Source organism: Chelonia mydas, chromosome 11 (assembly GCF_015237465.2).
Source record: "Chelonia mydas isolate rCheMyd1 chromosome 11, rCheMyd1.pri.v2, whole genome shotgun sequence".
NCBI lineage: Eukaryota > Metazoa > Chordata > Testudines > Cheloniidae > Chelonia > Chelonia mydas.
This window is the reverse complement of record NC_051251.2, coordinates 16861401-16881068: the sequence shown is the minus strand read 5'-3', so window position 1 is coordinate 16881068 and position 19668 is coordinate 16861401. Positions and strand designations below refer to the sequence as shown.

General features: G+C 44.6%; 1 long non-coding RNA gene across 3 annotated transcripts in view; it reads left to right on the top strand.

Moving 5' to 3' along the window:
• The first annotated feature begins 290 nt into the window (after positions 1-290).
• LOC119567411 overlaps positions 291-19668 on the top strand; it is a 33410-nt gene continuing 14032 nt past the window's right edge. Inside the window, exons 1-3 of one of the 3 annotated variants that reach the window (XR_005227416.2) lie at positions 291-412; positions 2251-2583; positions 3859-3946. This is a non-coding gene — a long non-coding RNA (uncharacterized LOC119567411). Of the gene's footprint in view, positions 464-2250; positions 2584-3858; positions 3947-19668 lie in introns of all 3 variants that reach the window. The other 2 variants (XR_005227415.2, XR_005227417.2) reach the window with 2 other exon arrangements.

The following is a 19668-nucleotide window of genomic DNA, read 5'->3' as shown; positions in this document are numbered from 1 at the left end:
AAGTGCCTCAGGAAGGGAGGGAGAGGAGCTGTCCCCATTGCTCCTAGGAGGGGAGGGGAGGGGAAATGGAGCCTCCCGGAGCTGCTGGGTGCCTCCTGCCACGGCTGGCAGGTGAAACTTCCCCTCGGGGAAGCTAGCACCCCGTCCTGCCTCTCCCGCCCACGGCCCTGCCCATACTCCACCCTCGCTCCGCCCCGGGCCCCGCCCCTACTCCCGTTTGGCCCCCTCCCCGCTCGCCGCCCCCGCCGCTCCCCGCCTCCCTCCTCTACTCTTCTCTTCCCCTGCAACGCCCCCACTGCCCGCCACTCCCCATGTCCCTCCGCGCCACCACGCACCCCTTCCCCCGAGGCGCCCGCCGCTTCGGCCCTCTGCGTCCCTTCTCTGCTGCCCCCCGCCGCCCCACAGGGACAGAGTGAGCAGTGGGTGGGAGCGGCCTCGTGGGGCAGGGGGTGGAGGAGAGGAGGTACGCGGTGAGCAGCGAGCACCTCCAGAAACGGGGCGGGGGGTGGATTGGAGGAGAGGCGAGGAGGGACTCCGCCAGGCAGCGGCAGGCGGTGGAGGTTTAGGGAAGGGGAAGACCAGGGACAGGGAGAGGCAGAGTGCAGACATGGCCACCGCGGCCCAGCTGTCTGTCGGCGGCGGCTGCTCCAGGGGAGGCTTAGTCTCCCTTGGCCTATTAAACCCACCACCTCTGCGGCTCCCTCCTCTCCTCTCCCCCCCCCAGTCCTGTAAGAGTGGCTTCAGGGTGCTGAGGGGAGAGGAAGAGGGAGAGAGCTCTTCAGACAGCAGCTCTGATTGGTTGCCCCGCCCCGGATGGTAGACTTGGGGGACAAGCAGCCAAACAAGAGGGAGTTCTGCCCCTGACAGGGCTCAGATTCCTAAGGGGAGAGCTTCTTGCATCATCATAAGACTGGCTCTAGCCCAGCCAAAATTCGGTTACAAGAAAATTGTGAGAAGTGACAACACTAATAATAACAATAATAATTCTATTGAAAGTCAACATCAGATTGAGATTGGGTAGGTCCTTGGATATGGCTGCAAAGACCGACAGTCATCCTCCAATTTGGCAAGGGGGGGGATTCAAGACAGCAGGGAGCTACAGGCTGCAGTTAACATCAGGCTGTGGTTGCTGTGTCAGCATTATGCAACGTTTAAGTAAAAATAAATTTTAAGTGTTAGACATAAGCTCTTCATGCCTTATGGAGAAAAACACCACAGTAAAAAGCCAGTGGAGGATTGTGAACAGTGATTGAATGTGGTCAGAGCAGCCAATTCCTCTTGCAAAGTGAAATTATGAAGGTTTCACTTGCTCACTTTGCTGTGACTGAGGTAACAGGCCTCCCACATGGAAACGCTTCAGAATAGAGTGTTGTGACTCTACCCTTCCCCATTACCACAACGTGCAAAGCAGCACTGTTTCATTTCTCTTTTGATTGCTGCAGTGCTCTTGAGCTTGCTGTCCCCTACAACATTTGAGCCTTTTGTTCTAAGCCAGGGGCAGGCGAACTTTTTGGCCTGAGGGCCACATCGGGTTTCCGAAATTGTATGGAGGGCCGGTTAGGGAAGGCTGTTCCTCCCCAAACAGCCAGGCGTGGCCTGACCCCACCCTGCTTCTCACCCCCTGACGGCCCCCCCCGGACCCCTGCCCCATCCACCCCTCCCTGTCTCTTGACTGCCCCCCCCCCCCCGCAGCCCCATCTAATCCCTCCTCTTATTCCTGACTGCCCCCCACTGGGAACAGCAGGGGAGGGGAGGGGCTGGGGGCTAGCCTCCCGGGCCAGGAGCTCAGGAGTCAGGCAGGAGGGTCCCGCGGGCCGGATGTGGCCTATGGGCCGTAGTTTGCCCACCTTTGTTCTAAACTGTAAAACCAGAGTGCCCAAGCTGGGACTGACAAGCAGTCGCCTTCCTGTGGCTGCTTTAGGTAGCATACTCCTGCCCCAATTGAAGTCAATAGGAGCTTTGCCAAGGACTTCCATCAGAGCAGGATCGTACCTCACAGGAGTCCCTGTGCAAGAAGGGCCCTGTGTGCTAGTGCTTTTTGTTAGCTAACATTGTCCCTCTTTAAAAAAAAAAACCGCGAGGGCCATTTCCTGTGGAAAAATTCAAACGTTGGAAATTACTGCTCACTTCTACAAATGGGATTCTTTTCACAAAATTGCCCTTCTCTTGTTTAAATCAAAAGCTTTTGTAGCATCAGATCTGTCTTCAGTGTTTACTATTTTATACTCTAATAAAGATTTAATGTTGCAGGTGACACTCTGGTGAGGAGAGAAGAAATTCTTCCCCGCATACAGTGAGTGCTGAATAGCTCAATGATTCTCAAAAATTGTCCCTACTAGAATCCCCTGTGGAACATAAATGGATGAAACCAATACACCAGGATTAGAAATGACATGCATTTCCATGGAAATTACTCTAAAAACCTATTGCAGAAAATAGAGATTGAAATCCTTTTATAGAATTTTAAACCGATGGAATTTAACAGAGACGTATACACCTGCCACAGAATTCCACATGTTGTTTTGAAGTTCTATAGCATGAATGTAATTGCCTATTAAATTCCATAAGATTCTTCCCATAAAGGTTTGTCTAATTCTTTCTCTTTTTCTTCCATATTGTGGTTTCATAATGTGAAATACTGCACTAATAAGGATTAAATAGCTTGCGAATTATATGATGCATGTACACAGCAACACCTGAGGGCAGGATTTGTACCAGAAAGCAAGAACAATATATATCCTGTTACATACACAAGGCTAAATGCTGCAGATCTCACTCAAGTAGTACCTAAACTGTTTTCAAAGGGCGTTTTACTTTTTCATTCATAGGATTTAAGGCTAGAAGGGACTGTTACATCTAAAACAGTCTTGATTTGAAAACACTAAGAAATGAAGAATCCACAGCTTCCCTTGGTAGTTTGTTCTAATAGTTAATCACCCTCATCGTTCACGTTAGAATTTAGGTGTACACTTTTAATTTGTCTGCCTTCAGTTTTCAACATTTGATTCTAGTTATACCTTCCCCCACCATGAAGGTACTTATACATTGTAATCAACTAACCTCCCAATCTTCTTTTCAATAAAATAAACAAATTTAGCTCTTTAAGCCTCTCACTGTAAGGCATGTCCTCTAGTCATTTTTTGTGGCTCTTCATGAATTCTCCTGATTTTTCAACAGCCTTTTTAAAAATGTTGATACCAGAAATAGGTGCAGCATTCTAGTATTGGTATCTCACCAGTGCCATACACAGAGGTAAAATCTGCTTCTTACTCATACTCCTTTCTTTATACATTCAGGAATCACATTGGCCCTTTTTGACACAGCATCACCCTGGAAGTTCAGTTGCTTGTCCACTTTGACTCAAAAATCTTTTGATATTGTATAGTACTAGGTTTTTAAATTAAAATATTGTGTGATACTAAATCAAATGTCTCATAAAAGTTAAGTATGTTACATGTATGCAGTTACCTTTATCAGCCACACTTCTAATCTCATCAAAGAATGAAATCAGGTGTGTCTGACAAGACCTATTTCCCAAAAAACCATGTTGACTGGCATCAGTTATATCCCTGTCTGTATCCGCTGAATTCCATATCAGCTTTTCCATTATTCTGCCTCGGGCTGATGTCAGGTTAACCAGCCAGTAGTTACCTGGATGAATACACATTCCTTTTTTGAATATTGGCACAACATTAACAGACCAGGGAGCTCCTCAGCACTTTTAGAAATTTTTTTGTTAGCTAACATTGTCCCACTTAAAAAAAAATCACTTTAAAAAAAACCTCAAGGGTCATTTCCTATGGAATGATAGACCTACTGATTTAAAAATATTTATCCCTAATAAATGTTGTCTAACAGCTTCCTCAGGTGCTAGTGGGACTGGAAAGTACTTCATCATCTTCATGTGAAAAGAGTACAGCATCCTGCTTCTTTCCAAATACAAAATGTAAGTATTTATCAAACACTTCTGATTTTTCTGCATTATTATTAAGAATTTTACCATCTCCCTAGTAATGGGCCTAATGCTTGAAAAAGATCTGTAAGCTTTAGTTCATGCTTCAACTGGAAAATTAATTGCTATCAAATAGATCAGTGATACATTTCTATGTTCCTTTTTCTCCACCTCTATAGAAATTGTGTATAGTATGAGTTTCATCAACAGTCATTGAAGTCAATGAGAATCTTTCCATAGTCTTCACTGGGCTTTGGATCCGACCCCCCGTTGAATTACGGATTACTCTGAGGAGCTTTTTCAGATGCTCCTACCCTCCCCACCTTCATCACTCTTCTAAAGTGATTAAGTAAAGACAACAAATCACTCCAATAAGTAGACATCTGATCCATATTTTTGCAGGTAATTCCAAGTAGGGAGCTGTACCTCCAAGAACTGAATCACTTCCATTTGCCATCCTATCATTTTACTATAATCATTAATGCTGTCTCGGTAGTATGCAAGACCTTGCGTATTCCGTATCAATATTGATCTTGAACCGCTGGAATGCCCGAAGCATGACAAACAAGAGTCTCTCATATTGATGCTAATGAAGTTATTAATGCAAATTCCGAAACAATAACAAAATGGGATTTCAAATTGTGTAGCAGAATTCCAAACAGTATACTTTTTACTGTGGTCATCTTTCAGTGCAGAGTTGTAGATAAGACTTTTCCGATAGACACTGTTGCAAACTATCAGATTACTGTGAACTTTGGACATTGGTTGACCTTTTTATTAAAGTGCTATTGAGTATAACACAGTGCTAAGGTGATGTGACAAAACTATGGAAACAAAGCCAATTGTGTTTGAGCATTTTGGCTAGAAAAGGCAGATAGTGATGCTGGAAAAGTCATGGCAGCAAAATATTGTTCAAATGAAGAGAACATTTAAAACTCTGACTGTGGTAGGAAAGGTCTGCAACAAAAACACAAACCTAGTCCAGTAGTGATAGAAAGTTGCTCCCACTGAGGACTGCTGTGGAGGCTCTATGAAGTAAATCATTGGTCTCAGCCCAGTCTCTAGTTGACAGGACTCTGCTTTGCAATGGATACCCTAGTTGGTAAATGGCAGGAGGGGCCAAGAATTGAATTGACAAAGAGACTGAGCTACTATCACTCCCTTAGATTGGTCCCGGAGAGTCAAGATTAAAGGCACACCAGCAGACCTAGAAGTTTGCCCTGACTCTGCCCATGCTGTCCCTGTCCTGTGATTAGATTACTACACCCTCAAGGTCTCCAGACCTGTTGATCAAACATTTTATGAGCAGTAAATTAACTAAAGAAAATCTTGAACCAGATCCTTTGTCCTTGGTCAGTCCCCCTTGCACCATTGCAGCAACAAAAGTGGACTGAAAATGATAGTCATGGAGGATTCAGCAGGTGTAAGACTGGCATAGCCGCCGCCCCACATCAGTCTAGGTGGTGTTTGGGGGTAAGCTTGGTTTGTGGAGCAGCTTGCTGGGAGCTTCTATCCATCAGTGCATGTTAAAGCGGCCTTGAGCCTGTTCTAAATGGCATCATGGGCTGGTTCAGTCTTTGGCAGCCCCCAGAATCTTAGGGTCAGACAGGTGGCATAAAGCCATCTGTGCTGGTCCATTTCTCCAGGTGTGCCAAGCACTGCCCTGGCTGCTTGGGGAATCTGCCCCCTTATTTCTTGTCCTCATGATCTGAAAACATGGGTATAACATTACATTTTATTTATTTGTATTACCATAGCCCCTAAAGGCTCCTGTCATGGACCAGGACCACATTGTGCTAGGTTCTGTGTTGTTTGGCTGGGAAAATACTCTACCTGATTCAGAACTCAGAATCCCCAACAGGGATTTGGATCTGGGGTGCCTACATCCTAAGTGAGTGTGCAAACCACTGAGCTATTTGTGTTTAAGAAGGGCATCTCCATCATTATCAATTTCTCCTCAATTGTCTTCCATGGAGAGTTGGCATAATCTGAGCACGCCTACTTTGTGAATCCTCCTGGAGTTTAAATATGAGTTATGTGTCAAGCAGGTCAACGATCGGCCAGTGGCATCTAAGTGTTGGAGTTAAGTGCCCAACAGTGAGCCATCTGAATCCCCTTGTGAATCTAGTCCTCTGGATCCAAGGCTGATCGCATTTAAACAGTCTGATCAGCAGTAACTTCAGTGAAGCCCATGGGGATATACTTATCTAAAAGTGAGAAGAGAATCAGGTACTGTAAAACAGAGCATCCTAGCCCGCAAGAGTTGTACTACTTAGGGAAATACCATGGCCCAATGACACTTTCCCACCTTTGAATATTAAAGGGACAATTCATGCAGCAGAGCTAATTATTAACCATAAAGAGAAGATTCAGTAGCAGATAATAGTTTGACAATAGTTCTTATTTACAGTTTTCCTTTGCAGCGCTTCCTTTGTACACTTGTTTTTCCTGAAGCAGCTCAAGAGTATGATTTACTTGTTGAGTGACAGGGTGACCTTGAGTGAGAATATGCAGATTCAATTTATTAATCTGCTAGCAAAATACTTCCTATGTGTATCTAAAATTGGGTTCATATGGCCAATGAAGATTTTATCAAATCCCTTCTTTCACTTTTGTGGGGGAGCGTATTGACGATCAACTCAGTGGGCATTTGGCAAGACTGCTGTTCATTTTAGATAGCTCCTGCCATTTCCGCTCCTGAGAGATCTGGTTTTTTGTATCCCAATGAAATAATTATTTAAAGTCAAAGACTTCTGGTTACCTGGCAACCTATAAATGAACTGTTTTGGAAAAGGATAAACCTATTGGATGTCTTTCACAGTGTTCTCGCTCCATTATAAAAGAGATTATTTGTTGAATGATCTGTTGAATATAAATGGCTTTTCCCTTCTGGAATTTTTCTGTAGTCAGAAAAGTTAGTAAAATCTATATATAATTAAAATGGTAACAAACATTCTCTCAATCCTGTCAACTCACACTAATTGCTCAGGAGCTTCACTTCTCTTTAACGGGACTAACAATATTTTCTATCTTCCTTCAGTGAATTCAGTGCTTATTAAAAGTAGTAGAGAAGCTAGCCTGACAATTCTGGAAAAGCGAAGACAGAATAAGCAGTGACCGTGCAAGCTTCTCTACTTCATACCTCACCTATGTGACTCAACCCTGCTCTGGAGCGATCAGCATTGCAGGACTTGGTCCCAAAATCATGGTCCCTCATGGCCACACACCAGAGACCTGTCAGAACTTTGGTGTCAGCCTTGGGCCAGATGACAGTGTGCTGAGATGTCTTTTCCTGGTCTCCCTTCTCAAACAGAATCAGACAGAGCTCTGTGGCAGAGTTGGAGAATGTTGTTGCTGGTCTCGGAAGTTGAGTGTAAACATTAGGTTCAAATGCCAAACTGGCCTATATGAATTGCTAGAGGACTTCCAGTCCAGCAAGCAGGGAACTGGTAGATGACAAGATGAGACAGCCTAGGGGGAATTGTGGATGGCATTGGAGACCTAGCGGTACTCAAACGTTACTAGTCTTTGTCCACCCTACAATGTGGTCATGTTAGCAGCTGATGATTTATGTTCCCGGGTCAAGTCAACAGGATCAACTGAGCTATACCCTGAGTTATCTTTGCAGTGAAAACCGCCATAGCAGTTCAATGACCATAGTAGTTCAGGCCTCCTATCCGACTTTTCCTGCAGTAATACAGAGTGTGTGGATTGTGGTGATATGTACTCATCCCATAACAATAGGCTTGAGACCACCAAATAATTTTCTAAAGATCACTAAACAGCCACTGAATTTTGACAACTGTATCACAGGAAGTAAGGCTTTATGTAGGACCTTGTGTTTGTGTGGTTACTTCCCATTGCTCGAGCCCTGGTCAAGCTGGGACCCAGGGTTCAAGCCCTATTGCTTTGCAGTGTAGACGCAGCCCCACCCCGACTTGGGTCCTGGGATTCCACCAAAACTATCCCATGGGCCAACTTCTTTTGTCCTCTCCATCCCATGAATCACTAATTGACTCCAGGAAACTGGAATTAACTGCCCTTGTAGCCCAGCAATGCAGCGAATGAGAGTTTAACCTTTCCATAGTTTTCTGACTGGTGAGCTGCAAATGCGCCTTTGGAGAACCTTCTGCATTTCTAGTGGAGACGTACCAGAAGAAGTCCTTTACAAAGAGCATTGCTTCATGGACACAGAAGCACAGCCAGATTTTGGTTAATCTCTGGTGCAATGCCAGCAAAACTGTGGATTTTAGTAAGAGGATCAGGAATGACCATGCATTCCAGCAAATAGGGAAGAAGATGGCAGCCCTGGAAATTTACCAGACTGGTGACCAGTGTAGGGAGTGGCTTAAGCAGCTCAAGACCGAGTACAGGAAAACCGGGGACCAGAACCTCACCTCAGGCAACTCGCCAGCATCATGGCCATTTTATGAGGAGTTTGACCGGGTGCTGGGTACTGCACTGAGCATGGGGCCAATGATAGTGCATGATGATCTGGTCAGCTGAAATGGAACCAGCTGGCCCCAGAGTCCAGTTGAGATCTGACAGAAGACACTAGTCCCAGAGGCGGCTTTGGAGCCGGACAGCAGCAGTACATCGTGGGGCATACTTGAAGGAGCTTTTTGATGCCCCCCTCCCACTCCCGAACAGCCCACCATGGAACTGGCAGCAGAAACGGAAGGCACAGAAGTGCCCTAGAGACTGGTAAGTTTCTGGATCCATTTTAATGTTCATTAATATAGGAATGGGAGGGATTTCCATTCTATGAACCAATGCCAAAGTTATTAGAAGCCCTGGCTAGCGGTATGCGTCCACTAATGGCAGATTGTATGCCAGCACCTTGACATCCTGCTCCTCCCCTTCCCGCCCCCCCACACCCCCATGCATGTGGAGTGAAGTTCAAAATGGCAACCAGGTAATGCAGACAGTAAAAAAGCTCCTTGAAAAGCAAATATTTATGGGAAAGGTGCTGATTTTTTTTAGGGCATTCCTGTTACTTAAAAATAATAACCTTCCATTGCCATCGCTGTAAGTACTCTGCTGTTTTAACCACTCAGCGGTGTAACAAGCCACCTGGAAACAGTGAACTAGGGAGTGAGCGAGCAGGTGAAAATACGCTCCATTTACACATCTAGTCCATTTCAGTCACTTGTAGTTAAGACTATGTTTTAGTCACAGGTATTTTTAGTAAAAAAAAAGTCATGGACAGGTCAGGGGTAGTAAACAAAAATTCACTGCATGACTTTTACTGTATACCCCAACTAAAACTTGGGCAGAGGGCTGCGGGTACTATGGGTGGGAGGGTGCTCCGGGGACACCACAGGTGCTGTGGGGTTGGCCCGGGACCCTGCTGGTGCTAGGGTGGGGGGGGGCCAGGCAGCAGCGTGTGGCCCAAGATCCCTGCTGGTGCTGGGGGGTGGAAGAGTTGGCAGGGCTGGCAGGATGCCTACCCAGCTCCACATATCCCTGCAGCTCCTAGGGGGAGGGGCAGCCGGGGGGGGGCCACAAACACCAGCTCTGCAGCTCCCATTGGCTGGGAACTGCAGCCAATGGGAGCTGCAGGGGTGGGGCCTGCGGGCATGGGCAGCGCGTGGAACCCCCTGGGCCCTCCGCCTAGGACCTGCAGGGACATGCCGGTGGGAGCGGGGGAATCCCCCACCCCGAGGTAAGTGCCACCCCACCCTACACCCCAACCCCCTGCCCTAGCCTGAGCCCCCTCCCACACACACCAAACTGCTGCTGCTAGCCACTGCAGAAGTCAAGGAAAGTCATGGAATCTGTGACTTATGGGACAGACATGCAGACTTACTCATAGTCCATAGGTGACAAAATCATTTGTCCCAAATGTGACTGGAGTTTGAAATTTTGTCCAGCAATGTGCTGGGGGCCATGTAAAGAGGATAGCAGTGGTGTTCTGGGTGTTTGCAGACAGTGATAACAGGCTAAACTATGGGATACTAGAGCAGCATCCTGTTACTTCCCTCATGAATTCTGACCCAACCATAGGTGCTGATAGCTTCAAATTTGCCCTGTAGCAGGAACTCCAGATAGGAGTCACATTTCAGGGATGGGCATATTTTCCAAGGCCACCATGATAGCATGATAGTTCACTCCATTCACAGATGTGCTGTTCAGTCACTATATGTTTGAATACTTCAGTTGCATACACTGCAGGTTTCCCATGAGCAGTTTGGAATAACATTTCCCCTTGCCAATCAGTCACCCCAGAAACGGTTATGTCCAAGATGTGGAAGGCCTGAAATGACAGAGAAAGCTTTTGTAGCACAGCTACCTACTGCCCCTCCAAACCGAACTTCTGCAAATTTTAGTGGGAGGGTGGAAAAGCAGCTGTGATTTTTTTTTTTTTTTAAACTTACCATTGCCTCTGCACTTCTTTTACTGCAAAGAGAAAAGGAGTACTTGTGGCACCTTAGAGACTAACCAATTTATTTGAGCATAAGCTTTCGTGAGCTACAGCTAACTTCATCCGATGCATCCGATGAAGTGAGCAGTAGCTCACGGAAGCTTATGCTCAAATAAATTGGTTAGTCTCTAAGGTGCCACAAGTACTCCTTTTCTCTTTGCTAATACAGACTAACACGGCTGCTACTCTGAAACCTGTCATTATGCAAGGCACTACATTTAGCCGTATGGAATGGAAATCTATCAACTTCATGAAAAAACTCGTACAGATACAGACAGACATCTTCCTTTCCAAATGAAAACAGATGGACATCATACCAAAAGGACTGAAGGTAAAAAATCCATTACAATCTACATACCACACAGACTATGCTGACAGCTTGTGCCACACGCTCTCAAAGAAACTGCGGAACCACCTGATCAACATCCTCTACAGCAAACAGGGAAAGATTAAGAATGAGCTCTCAAAACTGGAAGGAATTCATCCGATGAAGTGAGCTGTAGCTCACGAAAGCTTATGCTCAAATAAATTGATTAGTCTCTACTGTGCCACAAGTACTCCTTTTCTCTTTGCGAATACAGACTAATACAGCTGCTACTTTGAAACCTTCTTTTACTGCAATTAATCCTGCTATGTCCAGGGAGCTTCTGGAGTCTGAAACATTGCTTTCAATATAAGTTCAGTTTGGAGAAGTAAAACTTGATGTCCTTGAAATTCCACAAAGATTTTTTTCTGTACTCCTGCACTGAGCTATTTGACAGACTAGCCCTGTGTCGTGTCCTGTTCCAGGCCCCTTTTCCTCTAAAGGTTGCAGTACCTTCACAGCTCACCCACATTGTAGTAGAATCCTGGGCCAACAGACCATTCCAAGAGGAAGCATTTCTGTGATGAACTTATGGTTGAAGTTCTGGACAGAGCCAACCAGCAGGTCTAGTACCAAAGACAGGTGGACTTCTGGCTAGAGGAAAGAAAGAGGAAAGGCTCCAACTGACTGCACAGCATGAAGACAAGGTTTCAGCGTTGGAGCAGGCACTTGCTTCGCAGTTCCTGGAACAGGAACAGCAGCTAAGGCAGGAGCACAGAGCTCAGCAGAAAGAACTGTTGGAGCAGCTGCTACCTCTAATCGCCACAAGAGTACCAGCTCCTGATGAACCCACATTACGGCCTGACTCCATGGCTGGGTGGCCCATGCAATCAGGCCCATGAGCAGCTGAGTAAGGCAACTTTGCCCCATGCAGTCTTCCATACTGACCGCTTCCCACATGGATGCCTCCGACCCCGTGCCCCAGTACCAAGTGCTCAGCAAACGTGGAAAAAAGGGAAAGGAGAATGGGGAGCCTGGGGACATGCAACAGCAGGGGGTGTCTGTCTTGTACATAGTTTCACTGTTGGCATTTCTTCATGCCCTTTGGGGTTTTTTTTTTTTTAAGGTTCTCTTGTGGTAATGGCTGCTGGCCTGTCTGGAAATGGATTAATGTTGTAGTTTTCTAATAAGTGTCAGCAATCAACTTTCTGGATAAAAGAAAGTTTATTTATAATCACTGATTCCTATCACACAATCTGTATTTCAAATAGTAAAGGTAAACACGTGGTCAGAGACAATGGGGAATTTGTATGCAAACACTATTCCTCATTACAGTTAACTACATGAATCACTTCCTTACATCAATCCATATTGTGAATCAGCTCCTCTCCCCCAATTTGATAAGCGGTCAGGTCATTCTTAAGTACACTGCATGGCAATCAACCCCTGCATCCCTCCCCCAAATTCCCCACAAGTAATCAGCTCCACCCACCCACCCACAAGCACATTCAGAAAGGTATTATTCCTCCCTCTTACATTGGGCCATGCAAGTCCATAGTGTGGGAGCACAAAGAATCCCTGACTTATGTTGCCCAGATGTATCCAGCTCCATCAGTGGTAGGCAGACTGAGTGTACCAATTCAGTGGCCCCTCGCTGTCATAGGTCCATTCAGGGTGAAATGGTGTACTTCTGGCTTCACAAAGATTGTGAAGAGCACAGCAAGTCACAATAGTGCAGACAGCCTTGATAACATAAGAACGGCTGTACTGAGTCAGAACAAAGGTCCATCTAGCCCAGTATCCGGTCTTCTGACAGTGGCCAATGCCAGGTGCCCTGCCCCAGAGGGAATGAACAGAACAGGTAATCATCAATTGATCCATCCCATTGTCCATTCCCAGCTTCTGGCAAACAGAGGCTAGGGACACCATCTCTGCCCATCCTGGCAGAGTCTACAGACTTTCTAACAGGATTTCAATCTGCCTAAAGCACATTTAACTACCATCCTACACCTGCTGAGGTGTAATTAAACTGACTTTTGCCAGGGCTTCTGAAATCAGAATATGATTTCATAAACCAACATAAAAGGGGATACCTGCGTCCCCGCCCCCCCAGAATAACAGTGGGGACAGTAACTCCATTTATAACAATGGCATTTGGTGGCAATAGTGTCCAAGCCTGTCCATGAATGTAGACTTCTGATTGGTGAAAAACCCTGGCGTCATGAACTTTTCCAGGGCAGCCCACGTTGATATTCATAGATCGGCTTCTGTGGTTCACGAGGACCTGCATAACAATGGGGCACTACCCTTTGCAGTACCTATGTGCTCCTTGAGGAGGGCAAACTATGGACATATGAGTTCCATCAATGATCCTGGCACAGTTTGGCAACTCCATTCTCTCAAAGCCAGCATTTACTTCAGGAATATCTTTTATGTCTGCCACCTTGTGGTAAACCACATGCCTGACTGCCTCAGAAAACTCCATCTCCACTTTAGCCACAGTCAACTTTCCAACACCAAACTGGTTGGCAGTGGACCTGTAGCAGTCAAGGGTAGCCAGCTTCCAGATGACTATAGCAACTGCTTCTGTACCAAAATGGCCACCTTCATGCACGTGTCTTTGCACCGGAGTTTGGGGGCAAGCTGCTCACAAAGCTCCAGAAATGTAGCTTTCTTCATGCAGAAGTTCTGGACCCACTGCCGGTCATCCCAGGCCTGCATGATCCCATCGGTCTGTGCTTTTGGCCCTGCTCCTGAAGTGCCACTCTATGTAGGGGGCATCAACAGCTATACCGAGTGTCATGAGCAGCCAGTTCAAGTTGGCCATGTCTGTGACCTCCTCCTCCTCCTGGTCGTGGCCATTAGCTCTCTCAGGTGCCTTTGGTGGGTCAGAAAACACCACCAGCGTCTCACCGAGGCTTTGCCCATTTCCTGATACAGGTATGAAAGCACAAGCAAGAGAAGTTCTTCAAAAAGCACCTCCTCTATGTTTCTGGGTCTGGTTGCTGGGAGCACACAGACCAAAATGAGTGCTTGGCAGGCTGTGTTGGTGGGCTGTTCAAACTGCCTGTAACATGCAGGGTGGAAAAGTCAAGATTTCCCAAACTGCACCACAGTCAAAGGATTAGAGCGACCACATTTTGAAGGTTTCAGAGTAACAGCCGTGTTAGTCTGTATTCGCAAAAAGAAAAGGAGGACTTGTGGCACCTTAGAAACTAACCAATTTATTTGAGCATGAGCTTTCGTGAGCTACAGCTCACTTCATCGGATGCATACTGTGGAAATCGCAGAAGACATTATATACACAGACACCATGAAACAATACCTCCTCCCACCCCACTCTCCTGCTGGTAATAGCTTATCTAAAGTGATCATCAAGTTGGGCCATTTCCAGCACAAATCCAGGTTTTCTCACCCTCCGCCCTCCCACAAACAAACTCACTCTCTTGCTATCACTTTAGATAAGCTATTACCAGCAGGAGAGTGGGGTGGGAGGAGGTATTGTTTCATGGTGTCTGTGTATATAATGTCTTCTGCGATTTCCACAGTATGCATCCGATGAAGTGAGCTGTAGCTCACGAAAGCTCATGCTCAAATAAATTGGTTAGTCTCTAAGGTGCCACAAGTCCTCCTTTTCTTTTTGCACATTTTGAAGGGCACTAGAAAATCTGAGATCGAGTTGGTTGAACTCAGGTCTGCGTGCTGTAGTGTGGACACCAGAGCCCCAGGGTTCAAGCCTGGACTAGAAAATTCTCAGCCTAGGGTTTATAATCAGTGTAGAAGCTCAAGCCCTGGGTCCTCTGTCCCAGGGTCTGCTGACTCAAGTCCCACTAACCCTGGGCTTACCCTGCAGTGTAGGCATACCTCTCAAGGTGAAAGATGTCACGTCCTATTAAGGATCTACTTGGCCAGAGACCCAAAGCTTTATGAAAGAAATGTCACACCTGAGAGCATTTCTGCATTACCTCTATTCAAATCAACTTAGCTCCTTACCACTACCTTAAAAGAAACACTAAAAGGGAGAAAAATAAAGGGTTAAGAAGAGGTGTCTGGAATGGATATTTGCCAGTATTAATTACCTGCTACCCACATAGTACCAAATTATAACTTGACTGGTTGCAACATAGCCTTTTCACCACTGCTGCTACAATGTGAATGAGAAAAAATAAAGCCAGGAACTAGAGGAGTTAAAAATCTCAAGAAAGGAAAAAGCACATGCTTCCTTAATTATGCTTGGAGCCTGTTCTTGCTAATGGGCGTCCCTTGCCAAGCTAAGTCGTAGAGGAGCAAGCTCATGCTGGGTTCTGTAAATGCACCAGCAGAAGTAGCACAGGGGCATGCCGCTGTAACTATCTCCCACACAGCTGTCCGATTTGGTATTTACATTATTTCAGACAGAAATTGAGGGGCAGATGTATAATCTGGGAACATATCCAGATTCTAAAAAAGTGAGGCACTCAATGGAGGGGGTTTTTGTGTGTGGGTTTTTTCCTTCTGATTGTGCTGGTAGCAGTGATCTATTAAAAACCTAAAGCAAGAAGAAATATGTACTTTATTCTTCACATTTTTATACATAAAAGATTCACAGTTGATTTAATTTTGTAGCATACAGTGAAACGGCCTGATTCTCACTTACAGTAAGGCCCCTTCACACCACGCTAGAAGTGCAAGAAAGTGCATGTAGATAAGCTTCTTCACAACCCTGTGTAAAGGGGCCTTACTGTAAGTCAGAATCAGCCCCAGATTGTTCAGTCAAATGCCAGTCAACAAGAAGAGCATCTACAGTGTGTTTAATTTTTTCCCGTCACAATTCCTGTTTTTAAGTTTATAATGTAGTTATTTCCCTGTATAAGGATTCTCCTATTCTGTCTGCATTATCCTCTGAAATCTCAAGAAAGTGAGGATTTAGATAGGACTTTGTGTCTCTACAGTTACTTCCCATAGCTATAAGTAGCAGAGCAGAAATCACCATAGCTAAAGAGACTGGTTTTCTTAGTGGCAGAATACAGTGGTTCAAATGTCCATGGGAAAAACTGCAAAGTAATCACAGAATTATTATCTGCTCCCTGTGAATAAAAGTATTGCTGGTTCTGTACTGGGTGAAGAGATAAAAATATCCTGCCTGGCCTAACTTCAGCTACAGCTCCTCCAGCAACCATTTTCTGAGCATCTTGGAACAACACAGACTCTCTCTCTGCTTATTCTTCCTGGTGCTGTATGGTTACAACAACACACAAAAAAACCCTTGCTCAGGAGTAGTGAAAACTCATTCTTCCTTTAGTGTGTGCTTTGAGGTTACATACAGATGCTTACATGTTGGAAGATGCTGAGAAAAAGAGGATGATTGTAAGGTTTGCTGTCTACATTATAATGATGGCAAGGTCATCAGAACAAACAGGAAAAAGCTTTGCTAGAGCTATTGTTTGTTACACTGTACTTTCATCTCTGGGAGAGTGAAAGGGCTACAGAATACTGTGGAAAAGTAATTACAATATTTTCAGCCTCAATTAATTCATCCCCACCCCCACCCCCCCAGAAAAATACCCCAAACCCAAAGCTGTTTTTCTATGGAAATGTGACAGCCCACAATCATCATAATTGGGCTTCATGATGAATGAGAGCTGTGATACTGAACAGGAGATCAATAGGCATTGGCTCCTTTACTAGTGAAAAGATGGGAAACAATCAGATCATTCTTGAAGACTTGAAAGCATAGCAGTAGGCTTTGTCTGAAGAAAGAAAGGAAGGAAGAAAGAAAGAACTGAACGCACCAAACAACAGAACACTGGGGTGCTTCAAATGCTAAGGCTACAATGATGTACATTCTTTACATAATTACAGCGGAGGAAGTCAAGTTCTCTTAGTCTTGGATCAGAAGCTGGATGTTTCTACAATATTGACTACAAGATAAAGTGATTGAATCAGCAGGAATTAATCATGCAGCAAGGGAATGTGCACAAGTTAGAAATGGCTGTAAATCAATCAAGTGAGAAGGTTGTGGAAGACCCCTTAAGATCATTATGTCACCAAGCTTCAGCCATGCACTCCACCACTTTAAGCTGAAATGTATAGTAGAACATCTTTATTATATATTCAAATAATTGTAAACATTGTTTAGGTCTCTGGCCTAATTATTAGTATTTGGGTGACTGGGAGTCTAGTCCCATTTCTGCAGTTGACCCATTGTGTGACCTTGGATGAGCCATTTGTCAAATTTTCAAACCTGGGAACTTAAAGTTACACACCTAAACCAGCTCCTAGCCATGTAAGAGTTATATTATAATTTGTGTAGTATCTGCTTGTGATCTGGTTGAAGTCAGAAGCAAAACTCAAGTTAATTTCAGGAGGATAAAGTGGCAGCCCATGGAGACTATTTATCATATAGAGATTGGAGAAATGGAAAAAAAACACACCCTTTTTTATAAATTTATTTTCTTTTTTCTAAGACAAGGAAGGACTTGCATATTAAACAAGTGTATTCCAAACACGGTCAGGTACACATCTTTCTGGAGTTCAATCAAATACTTAATGGAATTCAGTTGAATATATCACTGTGCACCATGCAGTGCAATAATTATGCACAATTAAAGCCTACTGTGCAATTTTGCTACCATAAAAGCTCATTGACTCACACCAATTTAAAAAAAACCAAAAAGGCCCTGTTACAGAATCCCTTTCCATGATTAAATGCCAATTCACAATTTCATCTACATGGTTCCTGTACATTTTCTAATTGTGTTCCTTCTTTCTTTTCATGGTTGTGATGTTTAAAGCCTAAGCACTAAAGAAGGGGACCAGAACTGACATTAAAACAGCTTAGGAGGACATTTCCATGCTCAGTGTTTAGCAAATGTGCTTCTGATTCCACCCTTCTGTGGTTCTTTTGTTTAAATGGTACATAGTGAAGGACTGAATAATTACAAAAACAATTATGGCACTTAGTAAAGGTCTTATAAATAAGGAAAGCTGTGCTCATGCTGTATGATAATGAAATGTGCATGCTCATTGCTTTGTATGAAAACCACAGCAACTGTTAAGTGTAAAGTGGTTAGTCACTGCCAGAACAACTGGTGTAAAAAAGACTAACCTACACATTAGGCTGGGCTAACTGTATAATATATAGTTTTAAAAGGTCAGCTAAACATGGGTCCCTTTACAAAACAGTACAGAATTTCTAAAGAGTATGATGTTTAATTCCATTCCAAAATCATGTAACAGGCACTTTAATGTAAGTTGCAAAGGGGAAGTCCTCCAAGGAACTAGCAGAAACTGTGTTCACATTCAATTGCACGAGTTTCTCAATTGTCAAGGAGATGAACAACCACAGAGACTTATTGACTCATTCCTACTCATGGGTGCTCAGCAATTCCTTCTTTCATCTCCACCTGGTCAGGAAACTTGACGTGAACTCCTGGCCCATCTTTGTAAATGGGAGTTTTGCCTTTGACTTGAGTGGATCTGGGATTTTACCCTTAGCCTCTCTCTCTCTGACGCTAACTGACCATCTGCTTTGCTCACCTCAGGGCTAGACTGCTGTGACATACTAAGTGACCCAGAAGTAGAGCTGGTTGAAGGTTTTGCATTTTCAGTTATGTTTCCTTCTGTTTTCCCTCCAACTTCAAAGTAAAATTTTCAGATTTTGACATTCCAACAAAAGTTTGCAAAAATAAGTAAATAAACAAACAACCTCCACCCCCCCATCCTATTTTTTTTAATGCAGTCATCTGGCAACTACAAATGATTCATCAAGTAGCCACCTAACTACTAGGCAGGGTAAACAGAGGACACCCTAATAATCCAATTGCAGTTGTGCCTACCTCAGCTGCTTACTTCAGGGACTGCCTTTTCCTATGCCACGATATAGCTATGCTTTGGCCAACCAAGCCCAGATTCAGACTCATGGGGCTTGGGGATGAGGCATTCTCAGTGGCTGAATGCTCTCTCTGATCAGGCTGAGGCTTAAAACCTTTGGAGCACAATGCCAGACTCATCTCCTTCAGCAGCTCCTAGCCTAATAACATTTAAATAATTAAACAAATTGCACAAGGGTCAAGAAGCGATGTGCCAGAGACACACTGGGAATAGGTGCTAAAGAGCCCACTGACAGTTAGGTCATGAGAGTTCTTGGCAAGGCATGGACAGTCGACACATTCCCCACTGAATCAAAACCATTCACTGCCAAGTGTGTGGATGGAGTATAGCTCCTTACCTCTAAAGAGAGATGCACAGTAAATGGAACAAATCATTTTATGATACTTCTCCAGCCAAGCTGGTTCCCATTTGTTTGCATGGGACTATGGATTATCAAAAATGATTTTATGGTGCCTGTTGTACATTGCTGGCACTACACTCAAGTTAATGGTAAAATAATTTCATTAAGGGCCTATATTACAATGTCCAAATGAGGGCATTACAATGTCAAAGCAAGTCTGTGGAGACCACATAGTGGATCAAAATGAAACAGTGTCATTATGCACTTATGTTAATAAGATTATGATTGCAAGGTCAAGGGAAACTGATGTCTTGGCAAGTCATTGGGAACCATTTTAGGATGTCAAGGTGATAGGCAAACATGGCAAAGCATGTTGCGGTTACACAGCTGTGATTGCAGGGTCATAGGACAACATGGCTGTTGAAAGGGATATAATAGGAGTGTGTTTCTGGAGGGAAAATGTTTACATACCCTAACAATAGGAAAGATATTTTTGAACTTGCCATAGCACATTTAACACAGCACAATCCCGTGTTATCCCTAAGGCTACAATTTAGTCACAGATATTTTTAGTAAAAGTCATGGACAGGTCATGGACAACAAACAAAAATTCATGGTCTGTGACCTGTCCATGATTTATACTATAAATACCCCCTGACTAAATCTTGCGGGGAGGGGGGAAGGGTTGGCACCGCTGGATGGGGGCTGCTGCTGGGGTGGGGCAGTGGCTTCAGCTGTTGGGGGCCATTGAGCAGCAGCTGCTCTGCCCACCCCAG